Here is a 19,127-nt window from a genome sequence, read left to right on the forward strand (position 1 = left end):
TCGCCTTACAAAATCCAGTGCTGAGTGGAAGCGAGCTGGTGAAAAGAGAAGAGAGAAAAGAAGACAGGAGAAGAGGCCTGTTTCACTTGCATTGCTAACCCAGTACCAGGCAGGACCAATTATTCATTGTCCTGTAGTAGCAGAGGTCCTGACCACTTTGGGGTGAGAATATAGCCCCAGATTATTTCTCTGAAGAGCCCAGAGGGTAAGTGGCCATCACCCTAGCCGTTCAGGGACAACTCTTGTTTCACACAATGAGACCCGTTTTCCTGCGTGCAGTGATGCCGTTTGCTGCCAAGCACCTCCTGTGCTGAATCTCAGAGGTGGCTGCACCTAAGTGGTTGGTGAAATAGTCTCTCTAGACCCATGGCCTGCCTTGCTATTCAGAAATGCTTTGGGAGTTGCCAAAGGACAATATACACTACAGTGGGGACAGATGGACGCCTTTCCCTTGCTAGAAGCCTGGAGCGGTAGCGCACAGATCCTAGCTCTGCTTGCTCCGAGCGGTCCTTGCAGGGGATGTCTGAAGGAGAAAAAGCCTGAAGCGGGGAGGAAAGCAGGGAGACTATGTCCTGTCTGTACTGCACAAGACAGAGATTGAGAGAGTACTTAAGGAGGTATGCTGCTGTGGCCAAGCTACCTGCAGGAAACCCGCTGAAGATACTTTCCAGATTGTTATAAGGGAAACACATGCTAAATGCTACCCATCTTCCAAGATGCCATTCAAGCCAGTGGGAGATTGGGACCATTTCACTGAAGACAATGTTTAAGTGTTTATGGCTCCCTCGGAGAGACGGGGGTTCAGAGGTTTAGTCTCTTGCAATGGCTGCAATTTCCAAGTAAATTATAGTGCTCCAGTCTGGTGAGTCAGGGAGTTAGTATTTGAAGGACGATATGGATGGAGGATTTGCCTGCATGGTTTGGGATTGTCCTACGGACTCTTCTCCCCAGAGGAGCTTGCAATTGCCAACACCCACGGTACAGGCAGCTGCCTCGACTCAGAGCACTTTGATAACATACTTTTGCCCGTGGCGGCCTTTTATTAATGATGTGAGAGTCAGTCAAACAAACAAGCTCTGGATGAAATCTGGACACCCCTGTTCAGCTTCCCCTTGTTCCTTATATTGTCACATCTTGATTCAGTTGTTGGGACTTTCCGTGGGGCAAGATCTGACAGCCGGGGCCCATGCTAACAAAGAGTGCCTGTTGCTAACAGGGGTGCAGATTGCAGCCGTGTTGGTCTAAGGACAGAGGCAGACAAGGTACTTTGGGTGAATCTGATATCTTTTATTTGAGTTGGTCGAATAAAAGATGTTAGATTTACCCAAAGGGCCTTGTCTTCATTGCTAACTAGCATTTGGCTCCTGGAAATTAACCTTTGTGACCAACTGGAAAGGGAGGGTGTCCGTATATAACACCCATTTTATGACTAGGGAAACTAGTTGGTGAGGACTAGAGTTCAACTGGCATTTATGGGGGCGTAGCTTGTAGCCGTGTCAGTCTAAGGACACAGGCAGACAAGGTTCTTTGCGTGAATTTGATATCTTTTATTAGATCAACTCAAATAATTGGAAAAGTTCTTCTTTGCAAGCTTTCAGGTACAAATACCCTTCTTCAGGCTGAGGACCTGGCAAAGGGCATTTGTACCCAAAACTTTGCAAATAATTTTTCCAATTGTTTGAACTGGTCTAATAAAAGAGATCAGATTTACCCAAAGAACCTTGTCTACAGGTAATTATGGGAATTAGGCATCTTTTAAAATCTGACCCTAAATGACTTCGTCAAGCTTGCGACCGAGTCAGTAGCAGAGCCAGAAACCGAGCAAGGATCTTCACAGCCGCTGGAGAAGACCAGCCACTGGAATGCAAAATGTGTTGGTTGTTCCCTCCGCTGTGCCAACGTTTCCCCACTGCACCCTCCCTTCATTGATGGTCCTTGTGAAGGTCACGAAGGGCAAGGCTGATGGATCAGCAGGACAGGGACCTAAAGGACAAACGCAGTGTAGGTTTCTGTTGGGGAATAAGACCCGCCTGGCATTGTATTTCTAGGAGAGGGCACAGCTCAGGGTGGAGTTACAAGGGGAGAGAGAGCTTAGGTAGTTGAAGGTACTTGCAAAGTCTGCGCGTCTCGCCTCCCTTGCTATTATGAAGTGAGATTCCCGTCTCAGAACAAAGGGAACAATTACCCCCACACCCAAGCAAACTTCATTTTGTTGGTGCAAATGTCCCAAGCCTGACAGCTCCCAAGCCTGATGCCCTCCCATATCCTCAGCACAGGTACAGCGTAAGTAATGCAAGCTTATCTAAAATCGTGACTCAGGGGAGAGCAAGAAGGAAACCCTCACCTCTTGGCCCATTCAGCCCTTGGCTTACATTTTTATACTGCTGCCAAGGGAGAGTATAGCTCCTTGTCCACTAGAAACAAAATTATGTGCTCCTGCAAGCAGTCAAAATGATGCCTTTTTACCCATAAGAGCACAACTTGGACCCAGACGATACCCAAAAGGTTAAAAGCACACACAGCTTGTTACCAAACCCCAAGGGCATAAATGATATGGACATGGCATCACAAACAGCCAGTCCGATACCACCCATTGGGACATGCATTCAAGAGCTATCTTCTTCCCATTCCTCAACTCACTGGGGTGGGTTGTGTTTTTTTTTAACTGCCATCGACTGCATGAATGGAGGTGCAATGAGACGGGAAAACTTGAAGCAAAAGCCCTGCCTAAGCATAGCATGGGGCACCTGAAGAGCTGTGCTGGGAAGGAATTACCCTGGGTTGGAACTGGAATAGGATGTTCTGGGTTAGTGCAGATTTACTTTGGTGTAAGGGGCTGCATCTTGCAGTTGTGGCTATGTTCCCCCCGGGGCAGCTGGGGGGTTCCCAGCGTCTCCCCTTCACGTGCCCACGGACTGAGTTACATGACAATAAGGAGCAAGTACAAAGAAAACAGGCCAGCAGGTCTCTCCAGCCCCTGAAAGCCTGGCCTCCACCAAGTTCTGTTCTTCACGCAGAAACGGGACCTTCTTGTTGTACAACGCGAGGTCATGAGCAGCCAGTTGCCTTGTTACAACCTGGGTCTGAACCAAACTGGAGGCACCTGGAGCGATCTTGGACACAAGGAAGCCAGATACTGGGAAGTGGCTCATCTGCAAAATTGAAGCATAAGGCCCGAGACGCTCTCGTTCTCGGGACCCCAGGAACGTGGCATGGCGAGGCAACCTCTCGAGGCAGCCCTTTCCTGCTCGTAGATGGGGTCCTAGCCATGGTGGTGGAAGTGGCAGCTTTCACAAGAGGCTGTGCCTTCTGGACAATGAAGCCTTCAGTTGGTTGGGGACTTTTGAGCAAATGCCACCCCTTCTCTCTCCCCCCATGCCTACCCCCGCTGCAGGACACCATTCACGGCTTGTCAGTGGGTGCTTGGCCACTGGCCTTGGGCGAGCAGAGCCCTTCAGAAAGGCAGCCTGTCCCAGACGGAGCTGGGAGAGACTGACTTCATTCCTCTGCATGAGCTTTGTCTGCCTCTCTGCTCCTTCCCACCCTGCTTCACTCCTGCCTGCACTCTCTCATATCCACCAGACTTCTCTTTGCCATTCACCTGCTTCCCAAGTGCACCATGATCCCTGTGTCACACGAGCTCATGAGGTTTGATATTCAGCCCAAATGAGTGCCTGGGATTAAAAAATAAAACCCAAACCAAAAAATAACCCCAACATGGTTTCTGCCCCTTCCCTCTGAGGGTAGAGCTCAATCACTGGGGTCTTCCCGCAGAAGATACATGAGTGTTTGCAACCCTGTCCCCAGGTGATTCGGGAGAAAGAAAAATTCTAAAAAAAAGAAAAATAAATTCGTAAAGAAATAAATAATAAAAAATAAATCTGCAGGGGGTTTCCATAGCTACAGCTTTAAGCTGTTTTCATAGAAGCACAGGTTCAACCTGCCAAATGGGAAAAAAAAAAAAAAATCTATATAAACCAGCTGCATTTTTTTTCTTATTACATCCCAATAAGGTAGCAGAGCTGTGATGTGCATGAGGCAAGAAAGGAAAAAAAACCCCCAAACCCCACTCCATCCCTACAACACAGCCATGCAGAGAACAGGGATTTGGGACCATGCACCATTTCAGAGGCTTGGTGCGTGCATGCTGTTGGCACTGCAAGGCTGGGAAAACATCCTCTAGCTTGCTGCGTCTGGCTGCAATCCATCTACAACCCACACTTCCAAGGCAGGCATTTGTCCCAGGCAGATACAGCTCCAAGGCAGAGAGCCTGCCACTCCAGCGGGAACTGGGGAGAGCAGCAGCTCGGCACTTTTTACTGGAAGAATTTCCCTGTGTAAGGGTCAAGGTGGTTTTGGCCTTGTGGCTGGCTCACGTTTCCCCTGGTCACGTGTACCACGGTAGGAGGGCCAGTCAGAAACCCAGAGCCGGTGGCAGGCAGTATGGCAGGAGGCGAGTGATGAGGCAAGTTTGTGCTGCAGCAAATTTCTCTACTATCCCATGAAAATACACGCGGTCTTCAACACTGCTGGTGAACACAGGATTTCTTCTCATTGCAGAATCCGTTCATGCTACAGATTTCTAATAAGCACATAACGTGGGAGACGGACCACCGGCAATAGTCCCTTGCAACTGATACTAAAACCTTTCCAATACATTTGACTTTTATCCTCACCTTAATTCAATCACAGTTTCTCCCATGACAGTGGTTGGGGGGTGAGGATGAGAGAGTGCAAACTTTACCTGGAAATATCAACTTATGGGTAAAAAGCTGAGCAAAACACGCCATTACAATTGCTATGGATCATCTGAAAACAAGCAAACAAGAAAGGCATGCACACACACAAAAAATCTACTTAAAACTACACAGGTGGAAGAGAGCTGCTTAGATCAGAGGCATAAAATATTGACTGTTCCTGGAGACAACATAGCTCAGACATCAAATTACATGTTAGATAGCTTGTATCCCAGCATCAGCATCGGCCCATTGCAACCACTGCCTTTGAAGTGAGGCATCGAAGCTAGAGAGGCCCATTGATAATGATATAATGATTAGCATGCTCCAAACATTCGCTAATTAAACATTAGACTCGTGCAAGCCAAGAATTGGTACAGGCTTCGGGAAGCAGACGAGACTGACGTATGATAAAATCTGTCTGAACGAGGAGCCGATCGGCAGAGAGAGGCCGACTCCATGACTGTCCCTTGGGGACAGGGCCAGCGCGGGGATGAGAGCGGGAGGGCCCGAGGGAGAACAAACCCCACCGGAGCTCAGCAGCCTGTGCAGAAGTGTGCGAGGGGAGGGCTCTGCTTGCTCTCAATCTCAATGCCTGAATTTTCCATCCATCCGTCTTAGGGTAAAAGGAGGACCAGCACGTGCAGCAGAGGCAAGAGCCCAAGGTGCCAGGCAAGGGCTTGTTCAGTGAGCCAGTGCCGCACGTTCACCAAGGCCCTATTGCTCTTGCAGTGCAATCGGCCACCCAAGACTGTAAGAGTCTCCAGAGGAAAGAGCAGACTTCACCCAGCCTTTGCATGAGCCTGCCCCTCAGTACAACACCGTCCTGGCTCAAGTCTTGTTTTAATGCACCTTCACAGGTGATGCCTCTTGTGATGGATAGAAACAGCTAATATGATCTTAACAGAAAGGCCAAAAACTAAGTGACCAGTAAGCAGTTACTACCCTTCTGCAGGGATGGAAATAGGCACCAGTTTGAGGGCCAATTCCTAGCCCCATGACTCTTACTGGGCACGAACCCAGGTTTTACCACTGATGGCAAGTCTCCATGCTCAGCGATGAGGCCATGCCCTCCCCTGGGGCCCCTCGACTCTTCCTGGGTCCCTGGACAGCCAAGAGACCTGGGCCCCGTAGCTACCAAGCCAGAGACCTGGGCCAGGAAGCAAAGTATGGTGAGTGCATTGCACACGGGTAGGACACATGGGTTCTTGTCCCTCCTCTGGCTGGCTGCTTTAGCCATTTAACGGCACAGCCCAAAGAGCCGAGTTACAAAGGCGCACAGCGCTCCCTGCCCCAAACCCAGCTCGCTGGCTCACCAGCTGCTGCACCCCTGGGCTCTTCCCACTTCAGCAGCTCAGGAGTGGCATCAGGGATGGGTCCGACCAGGAGACAAAGCCCCGGAGAGCACAATAAGCGCGCGCATTCTTCACCCCCTGCCGGATGGTCTGTACAGCCTTCCTGGGAGCAGAGCTTTCGGAACGAAGCTCCAAAAATGAAGGTCAAGGAAGCAAAGCTGGTATAGTTTAGGAAGTTTTTCTGCTAAAGGAGTCTCTGTTACTTGGGGTTTCCTGGACTGGTGCAGCTGCAGCTTTTGGAGACAGGTAAATAAATGCATCTATTACTAAAAGCTTTCACAACTCTTTCCTCCTAATGAGCCCTACCTGCTAAGACTGACAGTACCAGCTGATGATTGCAAGGTTTGCTTATTCCCATATCAGAACAATTACAGCCTGCCCCCCATCACTACTGGTTTTGATATGTATGGGCAAACTATTTTTATTATTGCTCATGCATGTCCAAAGTTTTCACCCCCTCCCCCCAATTTTACTTACTAAACTGAGTATCTTAACCATGAAGACTAATGTTTTAAAAAGGCAACCGGAGAACAACTAAGCCCAGCCCTTCATGCTTTGCAAAGATGCCCAGTAGACTCTCCTGGCATCCTCACAACATCCTGGACAGGTTTATTTAGCAAAGAACAACACAGACCCAAAGCAGGGAAAAAATATTCAGATAGAGAAGGCGACTGCACTTTTGTGCTACCCCACGTGCCAAGTCTGGATGAGGAATAACTGCTGAATCAGCACATCGCGCCTATGTCAAGCATAGCTAGATTTTGCATCTCTTAGCAGAGGTTGAGGGTGTCTGGCTGGAGGAAATCCCCAGCTCCTGCCAGGAGGTTCACAAAGGGCGTGCTGATACAGCTGAGAAAAGGAGTGCTCTCAGCTGGAGTTGAAAGAGCAGCAAAGACAAAGCCGCCTGACTTTAAGATCAGGTGAGCAGCTCCAATGCAACTCCAGGCTTCTCTCGGAGCTGGAAGTCAAGCTTCCCAGGAGATAAAGCTTCACTTCATGCGTTTTCACAGCAACAGCAAGCCACGTTTTTCAAGCACGCAGCTCTGAATCGTGCACTGGAGACCTCTGGCTCCCGCTGAAGTTGAGGCAAGGTTTAAAAGTGACTTCAATTGCATGTGGGATCTTACATGCACCAAAGCTGGGAACACAAAAAAAAAGTCACCTGTAGGGTTTTTCAGAAAATCCTTTGAAGTGCCTCAAACATGTCTGAATACAAAGTGATTTCAGTGGTGCACTCTGCTCTCTCCTAAGACAAAAGGCTGGCAGAATGTCTGCCACCCTGCATGTGCCCCCGCCAGGGACGCAGGCTCACCCTGCTCCTTCCTCCTTGTTCGCATACAGAGAAAACAATCCCCAAAGAAACACCAAAGTTTGGAAAATTTCCCCTACTGCTTTTCTGTCTGCTGGCAGCAATAATAATAATAATAATAATAATAAATAAACCCAGCAAAACAGAAACCCAAAATCGACTGTTAAGTGTCCTCCAACTGATCACTCCCACACCACTCCATTTTCCCCCTGCATCGCACCAATAATCTTTCAAATGGAGGATAATTAGCAGCTCCCCTTCGGAGCCTTTTCTTTCTAGTCCTTAATTACCCAGAGGGAGCAGCATTGAACAAAACCAGATGCAGCCTTGATCCTTCCACACAGGGGCTTTGTACCTGGCCTCTCTGCAAATCCCAGTCCAGCCCGACACTGTGGATACTAGATCCTGGATTTTCTCTATGCCAAGGCTGTGATTTTCCCAAGACGCAGCCCAGACACCAGTTCAAGCACATGTAGGCTCTGCATCTTGTATCATCTCGTTGCTTCCGAGTTCAACCAGAGAAAGTTCGTGCGGAGTCACGTTGCGGCAGTTTTTTGTGCTCCAGGAGAGGCTCCTGACAGGACGTTTGCCAAGGGCCATCAATCAGGTGAAATGTTTCGGGGAGGAACTGTCTTTACCATCCAGCCGTCTCCCTGTTGTTCCAGGGTGATGCTGGACAGATCACGCAGGCTGCCGCTAGGGGACGTGTTGAGTTTAGCAGTGTCCCGACAGCTGCTGCCATGCTAAGGAAAAGGAGCCGAGCTCGACCGTGACAGTGGCCACAGGGCCTGACCCCCTATTGCTGTGCCAGCCCCAGCCCTTCTGCCTCCTCGCAGCCCCTCTCTTGAAGGGCAAGGCAGTGGCTTACCGCAGCAGCATAAGCATCAGCTGCATCTCTCCCAGCATTGGGTCCTATGGGATTCAACCACCCAGTGGTCTTTGAGAGCCGTGCTAGCTGTCTGCAATGTCCCGTGCTGACGAGTGGTCTAACCAACCCTCTTTGATTCACTTATGGAAAGTAAAACCAAATGCCAGCTCCCCCCACACCCCCACACCTTGGCCATTATGAAGCTGGGGAAAACTGGAAGCCCTGGATCTCAGCGCTGCTTAAGACTTGGTGGTCCCCTTGCAGTTGAGTCTTGAGATCCCACGAGAAAGGAATATACCCCCGTGCCAGGTATTGTACATATGCTTGGGAGGCAACTTCCAGCCTCAAACAAATTTTGATGCAACCAGAAGGAATATAAAATGTAGGGGAAAGCAAGCAGTGAGACATATGGGACAGCAAGGCACAGAGAGATGGGGTGACATGCCCAAGCTCAGGAGGTCTGCCGCAGAGCTAGGGACTGAGTTAAATCCAGGTTCACTGGCACTGCAAAACAACTACCTCTACCTAAGCCGGGTGCTGGCTAGCTGCACCTGGATAATTAGCATCCTTTTGTGATGCATGCACCTTCTAAATTGTCATCGGCAATCATTGTGCATGATATTATAGCATCCACCAGGAATGGCTTGAAAAAACACGTTTGAGAGACGACAGAAAAACAGGGTTAGACAAAGAAAACCACTCTGCAGTTAAGTCATATTCTTCCCAGGAAAAACTCCCCTTCAAGTAGATATTTCCTTATAACTACAAGTGCCGTTTGCTTACTGGAGTCTGCACATCTGGGGACCGAAACGGCACTTCAGTACACGCAGCCTGCTCCATTCAGGACATGCAGCGGCGTAAATGAAGTTTGCATATCATCACTTACAAGGGCCACTGCACATCTCTGCTGTGTCTCTGTGAGTGGTGCCAACTCACATCTCTGAGTGGTGCCGACTTTCAAGGGCTCTTATCTGGAGTAATGTTTGATCCGTTTTAGCCCAGCAGATCACTGGGTCAGCAGGAAGAAAAAAGGGATGCGAATGCTTCATCTCCCAGCAACCTGTGTACTGCCCTTTCCTTTGGGAGCCGAGCCTTGCCCCGCACTTCACTGGTCTGAGGTGCGTGCTGATGCTCTCCCCACTCTTTCTGGATGGGAATACTTGAAAATCCTCCCCCCTTGCAAATAGTCTTGGACCTACAGTAAGTGGCCCTTGATTTCACTTGAACTCTTCAGGTATGAATTGAACCAGCAGCATTCAAGTCACTTCCTCGGTCCTGCAAGCTAAACAAAGAGCCTGGCATGATTTCCAGAGCCGAGCCACTACTGATCTCTCCAGGTATTAATGACTAACAGCTTATAAGGGCTATTTCTTCTCCCTTTCCTGAGAATTCCCAACACCCTGGAAGAAGCAACCCCATCTTTCCCTTTTCTCCTTGGTATGCCAGGCACCTTCAGATTTCCACAGATAACAAAATGCCGCAACTCAGACATTTTGGTGAACTTTAAGGAGAGAAAACACTGTTTCTTCTTGGATCCAGATTTAAAAGCCTGGCAATTTGTAGTACCGTTCTCCTACCCATCCGAGAGATGGTCTATGTTATCCCAGTTCAAAGATGACCCAATCATCATGGGTGTAGAGGGAACTTCAGCTTAATAGAAATTGGTGACCCTGAAAAAAACCCTGACAGCTTTTTGAATGAGGTCTGGTTTTCAGGCTGGGGGCCTCCGAGGTTTATCTTGCTGCCTCAATACTCTATAATTGTGCTCTTAGGAAAAAAAGAGAGGAAAAAAAAAAAAGTCTAGAGCTGACCGTTGCCAAGGAGAGGTGCTGGGCTGCTAGTGCAAGTCCGGGAAGCCAAAAAGACTACCCAGAAATAAGCCTGCAGGCTTGGGGAGAGGATGAGCAAGTCCCGGATTGCAGGAATCGGCATCACTCCCCTGAGGCCAGCACAACTCTGCTGATTAACATCACCGGAGCATCTGGCTCTGCAAGTCTGATATAAGCTTTATGACAGCATGAGACAAGGCCAGGCAAGGGCTTGAGCAACTCTGAAGGCACAATATTTCTTAGCACATGCAGGACGCTCAGGAGAGTGAAATAACCCAGTCTAACCTAGCCAGCACTGACGGCGTGGAGGATACCCATGAGCTCAGCACAACCCCCAAGCTGCTCCCAGGCAAAACTGTCTGGCATGTTCTGGAAAAATTGGCCATATTTCATCGCTATAAAACTCTTCCGAGCCGATGGAAAGCAACCCTGGGCCTGACTACTCATCTCGCACCAAGGGGAACAAAGGGAAGCTATACTGCTCTACGCAACCTTTTTCCTACACGATTCTGGCCAAGCTCTCTGGAACCTGGAATGATGACGGAGACTTTGTTTTTGTGAATGGAGAGAGTATTTGAGCCTTTTTCACCAAGCTGAGAAATAGGGAAGAGTCAAATAACGCGCATATGAATGGATATAGTGGGAGAATACACCAATGGTGCATTTCTAAAACCTACCCTGCAGTGCTCAGGAGTTTGGTTGGTATTAGGAAAACTTGCTGTCGCTTTACCCAATTAGTCTGTGTTCACTAAAGAACCTCATCCTCTCTCAGGAGGAAGAAACAATCAGTGTCTCCAGCTTAAATAGGAAAAGCTTGTCTTTTCAAGGGTCTGGGAGGGATAGGCAGTCTGCATATGCCTCCGGTCTTAAAAGGACCATCCTTCCAATTAAACAGAGGGATAGGTCTCATCAAAGATACGTCTCAAAGATCTACCCTCAGCTAGAATGACTCCAGCTCAAAACGTCATCTCTCCTGTTTAGAGAATGGATGGGGAGTTGGTGCTCCCCTGTCTTGTTCTCTGTGTCCAGTCTCTTGCTGGACAGACAGGACTGTATCCACAGACGCATCCAAGAGCACATTCTCTTTCCAGAGTTATATGAATATACCCCAGGGCATTTTCTGACCACTTCTCAGGTCAAGGAGAATTCCCCGTTTACATCCCTGCTGTTTGGATCAAGCACCTATTTAGTTAATGCTATCTGCAGCATGGGTTTCCAGTCATGCTCCAACAATGCCATTACTGCATCATCACTAAAAAGGCTTTGCCCCCTGGAATGGGCAGATCATTTGACAGGAGGCTCTCAAAATGTCCTTTCAGCAATAGAGCCTGCCTCGTTTGCTGAACATTTCTGAACCTAAGAGTAAGGCATCCAGATGCCATCCGTGTGCACGGCAGGCCTCGCTGCTTCTAGAGACACCAGGGCAAGTTGTTTGGATAATGTCAGATATTACCAGACAGAGAAGATGACAAGGTTGCACATTTTAGATAGACACCACGCACAGAAAGAGCAGCCACAACTTGCGACAAGGAGGAAATGCACATTTCTGCCCAAATCAAACAGCCTGGCAGCCTAGCTTGGGAGTTACCCTCAGTATTACCATGGGAATACACGGATGTGATCCACTCACCGACACGGAGGTAATCAGCACGTCATCCAGCAAACCACATGAACCGAGAAGCTGACCGTGCAAACGAGAGTGAAGGGGGTTCTGCTGATCGTGGCTATAAAACCTTGTTACCTCTACAGGATGCAAGGAATGTGTAGGGTTGCAAAGGAGAGAGAAAATAAAGAGCCAGGGCACGGGCTGGGCAGTCTGCAGGGGGAACGCTGGGCGCAGACAATCCTGGGGAAAAGGCAAAGGTTAATTCTGCATGATTTCAGTAGTGAATGAAATCAAGAGGCAGAGATGGACGTAGCTCTGAGCCTACAGAAGTGCCGGTCTTGGAAAGCAAGATGAAACTACAATCAGAGAGAGGGAGTAAACAGCCAGTTGCTCCAGATCCTGAGTCATCCCTCCTCTATCTGTGAGATTCATGCTTTGCAGCGTGGATGACACTGGGCCCCTTCAAGAACTCCAGGCAAGAGGGGCCATATAACATGCTGCAAAGTGGGGGAAGGAGCAGGAGGCAGCACCAGGATGCTATGTGCAACCCCTCCGGGAGCGCCCGTCATCAGCTTTGACACCAACCAAAGAAAACAACAGGCATAAAAGTAGAAGTGAAAAAAAAAATTCATTTGGCTTTTGATCCCAGGCACAAGACACCCAGCCCAAAGACATGAATGGACAAGCACAAAGCCTAGAAACTGAGCCAAATTCTCTGAATCTGCTTTGCTCACTTCTTCCCTGCCCCTGGCTCCTAGGAATCGAATGGTTACTGAGGATCCATTGGTAAAAAGGAACTGCAGCTCTGTTATAATGAGGAACCCTCCATGGATCAGATAAGGAGTGGAGACCCATAAGCCCCATTCCCTAAACTAAAGCCCAGCTGGAGCCTTTGGCTACTGGCTGTGCATTATGCTCTTTCCCATCCCAACGAGCACCCTAACAGCTTTGTGATGAGGAGTGAAGCTCTGTTAACGGAAGGGAATGGGACAAATCTCAGAAATGTGCAGATGAGCCCAGGCAGTCAGTAGCGGTCATTTCTCCATCCCAGACACTGCACCCCACCCCTGACCTGCTCCTGGAGCCTGTCCTCTTCACTCTGACTACAGATGCCTTCACTAAACTTTCTCCCCGTGGCGCAGGCTCTCACCCAGGCCCTAGTCATCAGCTTGATAAATGCACAGTCTGCTGGAAATATCTGACCTTTTGAAGGAACAGGAGGGGAAGCCAGTGGGCACCGAGCCAACCCTAGCCTGTCATTTTTTGCCATTAAGCTCTTCAGGGAGCAAGTGGATCTGAGGATTTTAAATTTTTTTTGGAGGGGTGAGGACAGTCTTTCAACCTGCTCAGGCCAGCTACTCACCTGCAGACTATTTCTGCAAGCTTCGAGCCTATGGTGGATTGCTTGAAAGTTCGTTTCCAGCATGGGTACCCGCAAGAGCAGGCTTCCCCGAAAAGCCTTGCAAAACGAACCTCGGCTCTGCCCTGGACAAACCACCCACGTGTAAAAACTGATGGAAGTCTGGTCTCCGCGGCCTCTCTGAGAAGATGTATTCTAAGAATACCTGTTTTCCTCCAGTCGGAGGAGGAGGAAACAGTCGCAGCTGTCGCAGAGGAGGAAAGCAAAGCAATAGAGGAAAACAATGAGAATGAACCAACACGGGTACTACCTTCCAACACATGCACTGAGCTCCGCATCTTTTTCTTAAACGGGAACCTGACAAGCCCGATCACGTAGGGCACCTGCCCGCTACTCACATCCCTTTGCTGACCTTAACATGATTGCCACAACAGCCCATTCTAGCAGAGCTACAGGATATGAGAAAGTACCAAGTCATTTCTATTTATTATGATGCCCCTGGCCTGCCAGCACTGCATAGCCAAATACCAAGCCCAGAGATTGGATCTGATAACCTAGGTATAACCTTGATCTTATAAGGTATAATCCTAAGGTATCATCTTAAGGTATAATCCTTGAGCTCATGGACAAAAATTCTTCACGGGAACAAGAATTCAGGATGAAATATTGCAAAGCACCCAAGGGCCAGATGTATGAGGTCCTTAGGTGCTAGGGATGCTGGCAAGCACATGGGGGGGATGGGGGGGGGGTTACAGTAGCATTTAAGCAAGCTAAGTTGAAGCACTTGTGTCACAGATTCACAGAAGTTCAGGGCTGGAAGGGACCTCGGGAGATCATCGTGTCCAGCCCCTCTGCTCTGGGCAGGGAAGACTGCCGGGGTCAAATACACTCAGCAAGGTCATCCCCACTAGATGACAACTGGTGTCTTCAAGCTTGCAAATGGCTTTGAAAAAGTGGCTCCAGGTGATTTAGCAGCTGAAATCCCACAGGGGGAAAAATATTATCTATCAGTAGGCCCTAAGCCAGGTAGGCACATCTGAAAACGTTATCCTTTGACTGGAAATGCTATGGGATGGAGCTAGACTGGTTACCAGGGACTGGGGCATGTTTTGCAATGGGCTGGGAAAGGGATCAGGATGAGACTCGATGCCTTCACAATCCAAAGCGATTCCTTTAAATGAAAAGGTGAACCCTGGTAAAGAGCGACTGACAGAGGCGGCAGCTGTTAACCTTCTGCAACTCTTTTGCGCTTGGGCAAGCAATGCAAATTCAGGAACGAATGCTGTTTGTCATCTGTATTGGTTGGCAAGAGTGCAGGAAGAGACAGGAGCAGAGTTGCCATCTCCCGTTCTTCACATGCCTCAAAAAATGTCCACAAGTCAGAAACAGTTCATTGTGAAGCCATACATAGCTGTCAATCATGTCCCCACACTTTTAGTCATGCCCAGCTACTTTTCCTGTCCCTCTTGTGCTATACAGACATCCTGGCAGGCAGCAGGTCAAAGCTTTAATTAAATGAGAGTTGCATGGCCTCCAGGTGTTTTAATTAGCTACCCAACAATAACCAACCACATGCAGCTCTCTGTTTTGGAAGAAAAAGGGTGAAGGCTGGGAGCAATCTTCCTTTTCTCTGCATACCCCAGACATAATATAAAGGACGCAGGCTTGTGTATGGACAGCTAATCGGTTTGCTCTACTTCACAGGACCACGATTTAGACACAAGGACAAGAGGATTATAACACCGACCACCACTGCACAGCATTCGCCAGAACAACCCCGTCAAGAAACCCGTCCACACCGTTAATTCATAGAAATAACCATCAAGATTCCCCATGCCACCTACGTCAGGAGGGAGTCTGGACCGGTGTCCTTTAGCGCCTTGGTGTCAGGCTGGTTTTCCGTACAGACTAGGTGAAAGTCTCCTGTACCTCCGGTGCAGTTTTCCCCCGCTTTTAATCGACTTGGTCAGCAAGTCGGCTCCCTCCAGGGCACCCCCACAAGCTCCAAATTTGGGGTGCCTGTAGCATCCGAAGTGAGCAGTCCTGTCTGAACCCCCTAAGCCTCTGGAAGAGGAGCATCCACCTTCCTGCGGGCGATCCCACGCCCCCACCAGCCACCGGCTCGCCTGGAAGCCCTGCACAAGGGCATCCCCGTGCGACCCGGAGGCTTAAACCTCACCATCTCCTTACTGACCATCCAACACGGGTCCCACGGAGGGCTGCATCTCTCTGCATCCTATCAGACCGGTCTCTCTCGGCAGCAGTGGGGTTGGTTTATCTTACATCTTAAGCTGGTTTATTTTAAATCGCCTGGGGATAAGGGAGTCTATAAAACCCCCCCATGCAAATGCCGCTAGGAGTTGTCCCAGGCTGGGTCCCCCCGAGCTGGGCTATCCCAGAGGCAAGGACTGAATTCATCTCCTGGCTGGTGCTGGAAAGAAGAGGGGTGGGGGGAGGGAAGGGCCGGAGCTATCCCGGGACCCTGCCCGGCCGCAGGACGCGTCCCAGCCGCGATGGGTCTCACCTGCACCGCGGCGATGGGGCCCGGAGCGCGGCCGGCCAGCGGAGCATCAATGCGGAGCAGCCGGTCCCGCGGCAGCGCCCGGCTCTGCCTCCCCGCGCTCCCCCGGCGCCGCCAATCACGCCGCGGCCGAGCGGGGCGGAGGATGCGGCGGATCCCCGGGGACCGCTCCGCGCGGGGATGCTGGGCGGCGCTGCCCCTCGCCCGCCCGCCCGCCCGGGAGGGGCTTCCCGCGGCCCCGGCCCCGGCCCCGAGCAGCGCAGCGCAGCGCAGCGCGGCCCCGCCGCCAGCCTGGGCACGAGCCTCCCCGCGCAGCCCGGCCCCAGCCCCGGGGCATCAACCCGCCTGGGCATGGGCATGAGCCTCCCCGCACAGCCCCAGCCCCGGGGCATCAGCCTGCTTTGCACTGGTCCTGGGATAGGCATGAGCCTCCCCGCACAGCCCCAGCCCCGGGGCATCAACCTGCCTTGCACTGGTGCTGGCATGGGCATGAGTCTCCCCGCACAGCCCCAGCCCCGGGGCATCAACCTGCCTTGCACTGGTGCTGGGATAGGCATGAGCCTCCCCGCACTGCCCCAGCCCTGGGGCATCAACCTGCCTTGCACTGGTCCTGGGATAGGCATGAGCCTCCCTCCTCACACAGCCCCAGCCCCAGTCCTGGGGCATCAACCCGCTTTGCACTGGTGCTGGCATGGGCACAAGCCTCCCCGCACAGCCCCAGCCCCGGGATAGGCATGAGCCTCCACGCACAGCCCCAGCCCCGGGATAGGCATGAGCCTCCACGCACAGCCCCAGCCCCAAGGCATCAACCTGCCTGGCGCTGGGATGGGCACGAGCCCCCTCACACAGCCCCAGCCCCAGCCGCGGGGCATCAACCCGGCTGGCACTGGTGCTGGGATAGGCATGAGCCTTCTCGCACAGCCCCAGCCCCAGCCCTGGAGCATCAACCCGCTTTGCACTGGTGCTGGGATGGGCACGAGCCTCCTCACACAGCCCCAGCCCCGGGGCATCAACCCGCCTAGCACTGGTCCTGGCATGGGCACGAGCCCTCCACACAGCCCCAGCCCCCAGGGCATTAGCCCTCCTTGCACTGGTCCTGGGATTGACATGAGCCCCAGCCCCTAGGGCACAAGCCCTCCTTGCACAGGTGCTGGGATGGGTATGAGTCCTCCTCAGAGAGCTCATCCCCTGGGGCACGAGCCCTCCACACGTAGCCCCAGCCCCCAGGGCATTAGCTCTCCACTTACACAGGTCCTGGGATGGGCATAAGCCCTCCTCACACAGCCCCAGCCTCTGGGGCATTAGCTCACCTTATACAGGTCCTGGCATGGGGATGAGCCCTCATCGCAGAGCCCCAGCCCCTGGGGCAGGAGCCCTCCTTACACAGGTGCTGGACTGAAGCATTCAGCTCTGCTCACAGAATCTGTTATTTAGGGCACTAGCCCTGCTCACTCAGCCCCCAGACCCCCATACTGGGAAGTGCCTGTGTACAACCAGCTCCTCTTCCCCTGGCTCTGCAGACCTGGGTGTTTTCAGGCCAAGGGGGCATTAGATCACCCCCAGGGTTAATGCCAGCTGTGCACACAGCATTGCTTCAGCCTGCCGGGGTGGGCCAGGAAATGCAGCCTTGCTGTGGGCAAAGCCAGGGTTTTGACAAAGGGGGTGCAGAGGATGAAGGGCAGCACCCCATGTAACACAACACATGTTTTTCTCTGGTTATAAAGGAGCCAGGAGCTTTCCTAATATGCTAGGGGCAGAGGGCTGCAGGATTCAGGTTAGGATGGAAACAAGGACAAAGAAAACTTCCTTGGAAAAAGTTAAAAACAAGCTGGGAGGCTAGGAAATAGAAACTTTCTTACCAGAAGCAGTAGCGTGGCATGGGTAGGATGAAGGCTGGCTCGAGCGGTGAAACACAAGGCTGTTGAGGAATCCAGAGGGTGATTAACACCTGTGGCATGGAGAGAAGAGATCAGGGAAATGATAAGGAGCCATAAGGTCAATGAACACCACCATCTGACTAGAAATGCTGCCACAAATTGAGCAGTTGGGTTTAAGCTTTGGGTGCAGCAGGAATTAAAGTGGGGTGTGAGTGCATCCCCCTGGGTCCACCCTTGAACACTGCTAGGGTGGGGCTGTACCAGGGAGGGTGTGCACATGCTGGTACTGCTGCTCCAGTTCGGGGAAGGGACCAAAATCTGTTCCCTAGAAGGAGCATAGCTGTAGCCTTGCCCTGTTTTTCAATGGAGAGATTTGTGCCTATGACTGCAGTAGGTGCATTGGTAGAAAACCCAAGTAGACTAGACCTCTGGGTACAGAGGAGTTCATGGAAAGGCATTTGTTACCCTCAAAACTCCTGTTTTCCCAGCAGAACGGTAGGAAAGGGATCCAGGTGCCCTGTCACTTTATGCATTTAAAGAATCATTGACTAATTAGTAATTACCAGGCCAATCACTTCTACCTGTGCTGAGCCAGGGTGGCTAGAGCCTCATCTGAAGGCCAGGGGAAGGCCCAGGTGTTACCTGGGGCACAGTTGGGCTTGAGGAGCCTTTATGGTACGGCAGAAGAAAGAAGTCAGCTTGAATCCCAGCTCCCAGAATAATCTCACACTAAGAAAACCCAACACCTTTTTTTGTAATTAAAAGTGGAGTTTTTCCTTCTTATCAATCTCTAGTGCTCTGTGCACAAAATGGCTTTTCCACAGGTTTCATTACTGCTGCCGATGCACCTTTTATCTTGATGAGTGTTTCTGAAGACTCGTTTCAGCGCAAGTTAATCTTCCTGCTGCTGAACTGGGTTCCTCTGCCTTTTCCACCAAAGCGAGAGTTTCTCCCCCTACGACTGCAATCTGTGAGAGGACAGGCCACATCTTTTACAGACATGCTCCAGCCTCTCTCCATCGGGGGGATGACACCCTGCCTTTAAACCTTCAATTCCGAGCTTGAGACAACCAGGTCTGCCTGCCACTGGCTTCCACCACCTCCATACCCATGCCTTTCATCCCCCTCTGCTTGCTGTTCCCCCATAGCTCTGGTTACATCCCTCACTTGCAGCTCTCTCCGGCTTTACATCTGGATCAGGGCCGGGAATTGTGCTCCTCCAATATTAGCCATGATGACTCACAAGGTTTTATTCGTGGAAAGACGGTTATGCTAATTTGGTTGCTCTCACTCGAAAGCACCAAGTACTTGAGCAGCAGAAGTCTGACCAAAACTTAGTTTCAGGCAGTGCTCCTGGTTAGGAAGGAGACCCAGCACAGCCTCTGTTAATTATGAATAGGAATATACCTAAAAGCTTCTGGTCCCAAAAGCTTGCAGGATAAGAACACGCTAACTCCATCCATGCTTCTCCAGGAATCCTGGGTGGCTGCTCCTTCGGGGCCTACCTGAGCGATGCACAGTCCCTTCAGCTCCCCTGGGAATTGCGTGTACTTAGCATTCCTCCAGAGGCCCTGACAACTTTGCATAATTGCACGCTTTGTCACAAGAACCTATTGCTGACTCACCCAGATTGCTGGAAAGTTGTCAAATTACTCGAATTGGAAGG

The 19,127-nt window shown here is 51.0% G+C and overlaps 1 protein-coding gene across 3 annotated transcripts in view; it reads right to left on the minus strand.

Moving 5' to 3' along the window:
• The window catches only part of FAM163B (family with sequence similarity 163 member B), a 52,723-nt gene extending 34,189 nt beyond the window's left edge, over positions 1-18,534 (minus strand). For 2 of the 3 annotated variants that reach the window (XM_006260880.4, XM_019501024.2), the window contains exon 1: positions 15,588-15,724. The gene's annotated coding sequence lies outside the window, so the exon portion shown is untranslated. Of the gene's footprint in view, positions 1-15,587; positions 15,725-17,443; positions 17,533-17,926 lie in introns of those variants that run through there. The other variant, XM_059715653.1, reaches the window with a different exon arrangement.
• Between the last annotated feature and the right edge of the window lie 593 nt (positions 18,535-19,127).

Source organism: Alligator mississippiensis, chromosome 12 (assembly GCF_030867095.1).
Source record: "Alligator mississippiensis isolate rAllMis1 chromosome 12, rAllMis1, whole genome shotgun sequence".
In the NCBI taxonomy this organism is placed as follows: domain Eukaryota; kingdom Metazoa; phylum Chordata; order Crocodylia; family Alligatoridae; genus Alligator; species Alligator mississippiensis.